The sequence below is a fragment of the Prionailurus bengalensis genome, chromosome C1, assembly GCF_016509475.1.
Source record: "Prionailurus bengalensis isolate Pbe53 chromosome C1, Fcat_Pben_1.1_paternal_pri, whole genome shotgun sequence".
In the NCBI taxonomy this organism is placed as follows: Eukaryota; Metazoa; Chordata; class Mammalia; order Carnivora; family Felidae; genus Prionailurus; species Prionailurus bengalensis.
Genome location: NC_057345.1, coordinates 193,386,041 through 193,395,924, shown reverse-complemented (window position 1 = coordinate 193,395,924; position 9,884 = coordinate 193,386,041).

Below are 9,884 nucleotides of genomic sequence, written 5' to 3'. Positions count from 1 at the left end.
TCTTACAGTACAAATTACTTTCTGAAAATTCAGGGAAATTTTGGATACTTCTTCATTGCTTCTACACCCTTATGATTCAAGGCTGTGACCAACTTCAGCTTGTTTCCAAAGTCAGCACCTCATTTGATGTTATTGTAAAGAAAACTTAATGTCTGTCAGCGTTGACATTGGGTGAGGTGTCGTTCCCTGATCCTACCATTTCCCCTGCCTCTCCTTGTGCTATTCTCAACCGAAGCAGTGTGACCACAAAGAACAATAACTGGATGGGAAGTCACGTGGTGCTCTATGCATCACGAGGCCGGTATGTGGCGGCTATTCCTCAATATACAGGGCTTCTTTATGGGAAAACCACACTAGTTTGGAAAATGTGGCTCAGACCAAGAAACCTAAGTAAGGCTTCCTATTCCATTCTCCTTGAATCAGGTATGCTAGTCACTTATCAACAGGAACCAGCCAGAAAACTTGGAATAGAGAATATAACCATGAAGATCCATCACCTTTCAAGGCAGTGGTCCTGCCCCTTAGTGATAGGCTTTCCAGTGGGTGAAGCCCTGACCATTCAGATATTCAGCTGCTGCTCTAATAGGTGGACATCTGCAAGGGGCTATAGAGAGACAGGGCAGAGTTTCTCCTTTTAGAGATGCTGTAGGACACATCCAGTCCCATCCCCAGCAGGCTATTCTTTCTAGCATGAACATAAGCTATTATATGTTTGAAACACTATAGGATGACCAGGATATTCTAGGATAGGCTCCCATCGGAGCACAGACCAAAGTGATATTAATCATTACACATAGTATCACACATTTGTCCCAGATTGATAGAAGATATGGAATTACACCAGAAGGAAAATATTAGCGTTTGCTATTTGTTTGACAATAATGCCGGGACCATTCCGAAAACATCTCTCAGAGAGTTTTGTTTTGTTTCAGCTAAGGCACTAGCTGTCACAGTAGCCTGATAGGTATGGTCGACCAACTTGGGAAATCTCAAGTCTGGTTTTCCCCTTAGAAGTAACTTTAATAGGAGGTTATAAAAATGATTTCTCTATGTTATCACAACTGTCCTGATAAAGTCATGTGGGAGAAATATTCAGTAGAAAATTTAGAATATTACTCGAACAGAGGCATTATGTGAATAAAATAATTATTGGTCCCAGAAATATAGGTTAAGTGTATATGTTCTTATAACTACAGCAAGCACTGTTACTTGCTCCCCCTACAGCCCTGTCCCCATTACCTTGACTAACAGAACTCCAATTTAATTGGGATGTACAAAGGCCCAACCCTAGGGATGCATCTTGCTAGATGTCATCTACTCTCATGTCCTGGTGATTGGTCCGGGGGCAGGCATGGGATCCAGTTTTGTGCATTGACACGTAAGAAGTCTTCTGGAGGTGTGTGGGAGGCAGACAGGGTTGGAGATGAATAAACGGCATATGGAAAGAAAGCACTTGGGCTTCCACCTACTTCCTTCCTGCTTAAAAATTTGCTCTTCTACCAGGATAGAATGCTTGCAGCTTGGGCAGCCATTTTGTGGCCATGAGGAGACACATCACCAGTATGGTGCCACCAGGAAGGTGGTTGCGTGGAAAGAGAAAAAGCCTGGCACCTGGGACTGAGACCTTGATGAATTAAAAGAGCCTCTGAACCAACTCTGGGCCAACTTCAGAATTTCTGTCAAATGAACAATGAACATGGGGCGCCTGGGTGGCGCAGTCGGTTAAGCGTCCGACTTCAGCCAGGTCACGATCTCGTGGTCCGGGAGTTCGAGCCCCGCGTCAGGCTCTGGGTTGATGGCTCAGAGCCTGGAGCCTGTTTCCGATTCTGTGTCTCCCTCTCTCTCTGCTCCTCTCCCGTTCATGCTCTGTCTCTCTCTGTCCCAAAAATAAATAAAAACGTTGAAAAAAAATTTAAAAAAAAAATGAACAATGAACAACTTTATGGCTTAGGCCCCTGTTAGTTGTTAGCCAATGAATATATACATATATATATGACCATATACACTTACGGCCAACAGCTATGTAACCTGATAGAGAAATATCTTTCAATTTATTATTTGTCTCAGAGGAACAAATAAGAAATGGATTTATATAATTTAAACAACTGACTTCTCCCACTCAGCCAAGCTCAAAACCTTTATTGACTCCTATATTTGTAATATTCTTCCTCATCCCAGTTAGTAAATGCCTCGTTTGGTCCTAGACCTGTGTTTTCCAACATTAGCATGTATCATAATCATCTTTTTAAACAGATTGCTGGGCTTTACCTCCAGAGTCTCTGATTCAGTAGGTCTCAGGTAGAGCCTAAGAATTTGCATTTTTAGCAAATTCTCAGGTGATGCTGCTGATCTGGGGAAGCACACTTGGACGGACACTGCCTAGCCTACAGGCAGTCACATCCTAAGTCAGCCATATCCCCAGTTCCCTCCACTCACCTACACCCCAGACAGTTGAGTCTGAATTTCATTTTCTGACCACAGGATTCCTCTCCATACTCACCAGTAAATTGTTTTAGGTCTCCTTGATGCTCTCCAAACTGGTCCGCCACGATCCTGTGAGCCTTAGGTTTCTGGCCTGCCTGCTTTTACTTATACCATTTGCCCTGCCTGGAGTGTCCCCAAACCTGACCTCATTGAAGCCTCTTTGGGTCTCACACAGTGGGTGGCCTTCCCTCTCTTGACCAAATCCTTCTTTCTTTCTTTTTATCTCGGAGAGAAAAAAATTGTGGGACTTCAACACCTAGAAAGAGGTTAAAGAGCCTTTTTCCTCCCTCTGTACTCCCTACCAGGTTCAATTGGGGGATAACATCCCACATAACTGTCATTTGCTCCTTTGCTGGCCTTAACACAAACATTTTTAACTCTAAAATTGCCTTGGCCCAGAGCCGAACGTTCACTCATTCTGCAGAGGACACAGAAACGTTATTCAGGCTTATGGCTGAGCTATTGGAAGCTAAACCAGTAACCCTCCCGGGAGTAAGTGCTTGCTGCATCCTTCACATTAATTTTTTTCCGGGCAGAAACTATGAGCCCACGGACACATCTGACCACCACTTTCTCCCTTCACTGGTACAAAGAAGAGTGATTTCTGTACAAAGGGTCCATAAGCAAGGTTTTTGCAGAATGCACGCAGTCTCCTCCCTTCTCACAGGTGTGCTACCTATCCCCGGGACAGTGGCCACAAACTGGAATGTGTCTTGCTCAAGAACAACATGCAACGGTCACACTCAAGTAATGCTACCAGGCAAGTTTTCATCCTCGGTGCCCAACAACTACCCATTGTGAGCTCTCAGTCCCCGTGCTGACTTGACCTATCAGCGGTATCTGACATGGTTGATAATTTACCTCTCTCTGGTACCTTTCACTTGCCTGCAGGGCATGACTCTCTCTTGGCTTTCTTCCTATGTAATCTCCATGAAGCGCCTCACTTTTTCCTCAGTATCCTTTGCTGACTCTTCCTCTTATCCCTTCACAAGGTTGGAGAGACTCTGAGGACCTGCCCTCGGTTGTCTTCTCTACCTACACTCATCTATTAGTGATCCTAACCAGTCCCATGACTTTACAAGCCATCTATATGTGAGTAATTCCCAAGACTGTATCAGCAGGGTGTCATTGCTTCCAAACCTCAGGTTCATCTATGCTGCTTAATATTTCCAGTCAAACGGCTAATCGGCCAAGAAACTATCAAGTCCCAAATATGTTGGGGCGGGGCCCCGGGCTCTGCGCTCTTCCAGAGCCCTTTTTCCACTGTGGCGTGGGCCCCGTCCAAGAAAGGGAAGGGGAAGCCATCGAACGTGTCCCCGGCGGAGGTCCAACCCAAAGACCGGCCCGTCCTCCGCAGGCACAAGTGTCGGGGCAGTCCGCCTCCACGTTTACCCGAGTCCAGCCAACTCGGTCACAGTTGAAGTTCCTGGTGCCCGTGTTGGACCCGCGACCGCGTCCCCACGCATCACACCTTCGTTAGCTGGGCAGGCCCTGGTGACAGGCCGTGCACAGCGCGGGAAGACCTTCTCGGCGAGCACTCTTCAGGTTCACGAGCGAACGCACACCGGGGAGAAGCCTTTCGTGTGGAACATTCGCGGGCGATATTGTACCATCAGAGGCAACCTGAAGGTGCACATAGGACGCATGGGGCCAACAGCAGCTCGGCACGCCCGGGGGGGGGGGGGGGGGGGGGAGAAGGCTGGCCATCCAGGACACCCGGCCTCTGTTAGGAACTGATGAGAAGAGAGTCCCCGAGGGGTTTCCCAAGGAAACCCTGGCCCCCTCATGGAACGTGGGCCCTGTCGTCTGGAGCCAGTACAGCACCGTGCTCGGGAGAGGTCTGGCCGTGACGACCAATGAAATCTCTGTGATCCGGAGTGGTGGCATCCCGGCCCACAATGGGGCTTGCTGCCTTGGGGACAACACCAATGTCTCCACGATGGGTGGCTGGCTCCCAGTCGGCTATCAGCGTCCAAGTGGAAACCCCGGGCGCTGCGGACAGCCTTCCCAAACCCCAGTTCCCTCACTTTCGGAAGAAAACAGGATTGCAGGCCTCTATGCTCTAGGAGAACCCTTGTTGAAGCAGAAGGGCCGGGAGAAATGACCCGGCTAGAACTGTACTTCCTTTTCCTTTTTATAAGAACCCACCCCTTCCTGTGTGTTTTCTTACTGATGTGCAAATGATGTTTTTACAGTTGCGATCACAGCCTCAGGCAAGGCTTACAATCAAATGTTACGTTGCTTGGCAAAAAAAAATAAATAAAATAAAATAAAATAAAATAAAATAAAATAAAATAAAATTGAAAAAATAAAAAAAATGGAAAAATATTGAAAAACATACAAAAAGTAACACCCCAAAATGAAAAAATACAAACCACAACAAAAACGGACTAGATTTTTTTTTTTTTTTGGAAAGAAGCAGGTCTTGCAAAGTAGCTTTGTTACTTTTAACAAACTGTATGCATAAAAACCTTTGTACAACCTAGAGTAACTGTTTCCAAAGACTGTTCCCTTATTTCAAGCTGGAACTTACTGACCCGCAACGGAAAAGACAACTGTTAGCCTAATTGGGGGCTGGGGATGGGGGTACTATATACTTCCCTGGTGACTGACTATATGCGCATCCATGGACAAGATGGGTCATCTTTAGAGTCTTTTTTTGTATAACCCCCAACACTGCACCCATCTTTTTTTTTTTTTTTTAACTAAGGTGGTAGAATTTCAAAATTCCTTCAACCTTGGAAACTTAAATAGGATGATTTAAAGTTTTTCTAAGTTTATTTATTTTTGAGAGAGACAGAGAGAGACAGCGTGAGCGGGCAGAGAAAGAGAGGGAGAGAGAGAATCCCAAGCAGGCTCTGCACTGTCAGCGTGGAGCCCGATGTGGGGCTTGAACTCACAAACCATGAGACCATGACCTGAGCTGAAACCAAGAGTCGGATGCTTCACCGACTGAGCCACCCAAATGCCCCTGGCCTGATTTTAGTCCTTAGGGAGTCAGTGTGTGTTGCTGCTTTATCGAAATACAGTTCAGTTGGAGCCCCAAACATACTTCCTATGGTTTCCAGATGCCTCCTTCCTGAGCCACCAGGAGAGGACCCTCAGCTGACTTAATTTGGTTCACGTGTGCCTACCCTGTTGAAAAACTGGGTTTTCATTCTTGAAGAAACTCATGGGAAGGCATGTTTCTTATAGGTCCACAGACTAATTTGTATGAAAATGTCCTTGGTACGACTTAAGCCAAGTAATTATGAAGATTATTTTGAGTATTTCATGAAGGCTACGAAGTTGGAACAGGTAAGTCATGGGTGTGAAAGCTTTCATTGGTCTGCCTCGTTTATTTTTATTTTTGTAGCCATCATTTCCAATTTCCTATTTTATGACCGCTCAAGTGTTCTGACGCCTTGTCTTCAACCACCACCAGCGGTGGGAGTGACTGGACATTTAAGATATCTTTACGGGTCTTTGTTTTAAACTCCCCCCTTTGCGTATATGTAATATGCAGCAAATGAGGACACATTGCTCTAGTGGATGAACAAGAGAGAAGAAAGAAAGACCTTAATTTCTGAGTGGAGAAGTCTCCTATGTGGCAAAGTAGATCAAGACTGTTATCAAAAGTTTGTCTTCATTATTGCACTTTCTTACGATCCCCCCCCCAAAATTTTTTTGCCACATTGTGCCTTTCCTACTGGAATTGTAAATTGAATACAATTTTACACCATATGCTAAAATACAATTTAGCACCTGTTTACACTGTGAAGTGGATATTGTCATATTGAATGCATGATCTATGGAGAAACCCCTGTAGTCTTACCTGCTGATGCTGTGTTGTTGGAGGATACCTTTTGGATGGTTTTTTTCCCTTCCCTCCCCGCCCCCCAGGATGTTTTTGATCCCTGTCTTCTAAATTCTGACAATATTCGTTATTAATTTTTTGAAGTATGAAAGAAAAGGAAACCAGCGAGTGTCCAAGGAGGTGGGAAGGGTACTTACTACAAGGGTGACATTACCTCGGTAGAATCCACCACCAAAGCCTATGCTTCATCTTTGCAGGGTTAGAGGTATAGTTTGCAGGCACCAGTAGTGACCTTCACATAAGCGAGAACAAGACTGATGATGGGACAAGAATGCCACTTTATAAATCTTAGAGTCAAAATAGAACTACCAAGGATACCAGATGTCCGTAGCTCTGACAGTGAGTCCGCTTCCTTTGCAAGCTAGATGGAGGCAAGGTAACGATCCGAAGGCTTAGTCAGAACAAGGAAAAGGATTCAGATGTTTTGGAAATCGGATGGCCTGAAACTCTAACTTTCATCTCCATAAGAAAGCCATATACGATACAGGCTGGTTGAGATGGGCAGGGTGCCCTCTTTCTGCTTGGTGCCAGTCTCTCTTGATTTATTTTTTCTTGAGTGCTTATGATAGGTGATGCAGTGTGGGAAGCAAGCACTGAGGACACAAAGCATAATTCTGCTCCCAGTTCTGAGCTGTGGGGTTTCCTCAGCACAAAGCAAGACTCCTACTCCAGCTGGGTGTTCTACAATTTAGCTCAATTCTGACACTATCTACCTGGAGATAAGATCAGATCTCACAGGTGAAGAGCTGTCTTATAAGACTGCCCCCCCCCCCCCCCCGCCACCACCCCACTTAGGTACCAATCAAGTTGTCACCTGTGCTTCTGACCAACCAGCTTACAGATCAGAGGTCACAACAACCCTCTCCCTGAGTTCAATTAATTTGCTAGAGGGGCTCACAGAATTCAGAGAAACATTTTACCTACCAGATTACCAGTTTATTACAAAAGGATATGTAACTCAGGAGCCAGATGGAAGGGGTGCATAGGGCAGGGTATGGGGAAAGGGCACCAAGCTTCTGCACTCTGTCCAGTGCACCACTCATCCCAGATCTCCACGTGTTCACCAATCCATGAGCTCTCTGAACCCCACCATGTTGGGATTTTCTGGAGGCTTCGTTGCATAGGAATGAGTGATTAAATCACTGGCCATTGGTGATTAATTCCATCTCTAGCTCCCCCCCCCCCCCCACCAAACCAGGGGTAAAGACTTAAAATTTGGTTCCCCTGGCAACCAGTCCCCTCTTTTAGAAGGGGCCAATAATCGCCTTGTTTGCATAACAAAAGGTATGTTAACCCTCTCATCCCTTAGGAAATCGCAAGGGTTTTAACAGCTCTATATGCCAGGAAGACAAAGACCACATGTATATTACTTATTATAAATCATAATGTCACACAGGGACAGACAAGAGAACAGGGCTCTTGTTCCCGCCTCTGAGGAGCTTGTTTTCTATTAGAGAATAAAAATAATAAGCCAGTTAACCAGTTAATATAAAAAACCAAGATGACCACAGTTTGTGCTTGCTTATAAAGCTATGAATCAAGTAGAGTGACGTATTGAAGCCAGTTGAGATGGGGGGGGGGGGGTCGTGAAAGACCTCAGCGAAGCCTAAAGGATGAGTTTGCAGCCTGTGATCAGTGTCTCCCCTTCTACCCACCCCAGCCATCTCTGGAAAACACCATTCTACTCTCTGTAACTATGAGGTCAACTTTTCTTCTTGTTTTTCAAAAAAGCCCACAGGTAAGTGAGATTGGGTGGTATTTGTCTTTGTGCCTGGCTTACCTCACTTAGCAAAATATCCTCCAAGTACATCCTTCTCGTCGCAAAGGGCAGGATTTCCTTCTTTTTGAAGGCTGAATAAAACTCTATTGTATATACATACCACAAAGTCTTTACTCATTCATCCACTAATCAACACTTAGGTTGTTTCTATATCTTGGTGACTGTGAGTAATGCTTCAATGAACACATGAGTGCAGGTATCTCTTTGAGATACTGATTTTATTTCCTCTGGGTATATACCCAGAAGTAGGATTGCCGGACCATACGGCAGATCTATTTTTAATGTTTTTGAGAGATCTCCGTATTGTTTTCCATAATGGCAGTACCAATTTACATCCCTACCAACGGCACACAAAGTGTTCCCTTTTCTCCATTCTAATCTGAGTCGATTTTCGTAACAATTTTTCCTTGAAGTTGTTCATGCGTATGTAGATATGTGTACAAAGCCATCCTGTGATTTACGTAAGGGACTATGTACACATGTTAGGGTGCAAGGTGTCACGCCCCTTCTTTCTCTCTTGGGAGTTAGAGTCTTCGCATGTATGTGCAAAAAGCTGTTAGATAGAGGGTGAACAGAACACTGGCTGCCTCAAAAATCAGTCCCCGTGCGCAATAAGCAATGGTCACCCAGTCTCTGGTTGGTGTGCAGCCTGCTATGTCCAAACCAGGGCATGCTGGGATTGTGCGGGAAGTTTGAACCCTCTGCCTCCCTGCTTCCTCAGGGTGGCGCTGCTCTGTTTCAGGAGGCAAAGAATATCAATTATACATTACGGTTTACGGGACCTACTGTCATATGCCAGCGAAAAATGCCCCCTCACTGAGGATCTATGGTGTAGTACAATCATAGTAACTGGCTTTGATTTATAACCCAAAACATCCTATGAAAAAGAAAAAAATCTTACTGTGACCAAGTCTACCTGAGCCTGAACCGGGAGGTGCAACAGTTAACTAAACCTTTCCAGAAGTAAGTGAAACCAAAACAGTCCTGGGAGCCCTCAGCCCGTCCCAAACCAGCCAGCCTTGCAGCTCAGACTATCAGTTGCTCAGGCTCACGTGCTTACGTTACTTTCCGACAAACCGTGGTTCATTTGTATGTACTTAAATACTTGTCTGTTCAATGATGTCATTTTGACTGGAACTTTGGACATTTTGTTGTTGGTGGTGGTGGCGCTACGATTCTTGAGCCACATAATTAATCAACACCAGAGGGCTGCTCAGATCTCAACAGTGCAGCGTTTAGTAAAACATCCCTCTATCACCAATACCTCTGATACTATATTCCTCGATCCAGATAGAGTGGAACATGAACCTCGTAAGTACGATTTCAACTTTGAGTCTACAACACGCAAAAGACAGAGATTTCACACAAGAGAAACTTACTCTCTTCCCACATTGTCTTATCTGTTCCCAGAAAAATCAATGTAATTTATCTATGAAAAGGCAAATGGCGGGTTGATTTTTTCCCTCCTCTTGATCCACGTGAGCCCCATTGTTAATCAGTTTTTCATTCTTTATTTTTTTAAACACAGAGTCAATTTTATTCTTTTTTTTTTTAATGTTCATTTATTTTTGAGGGAGAGAGAGAGAGAAGGAGGGAGAGAGCATGAGTGAGGGAGGGGGAGAGAGAGAGGGAGACAGAGAATCTCTGACAGTGCAGAGCCCGAGGCGGGGCTCATACTCCTGAACCAAATGGTGAGATCATGACCCGAGCCAAAGTTGGAGGCTTAACCAACTGAGCCACCCAGGCGCCCCCATTTTTCATTCT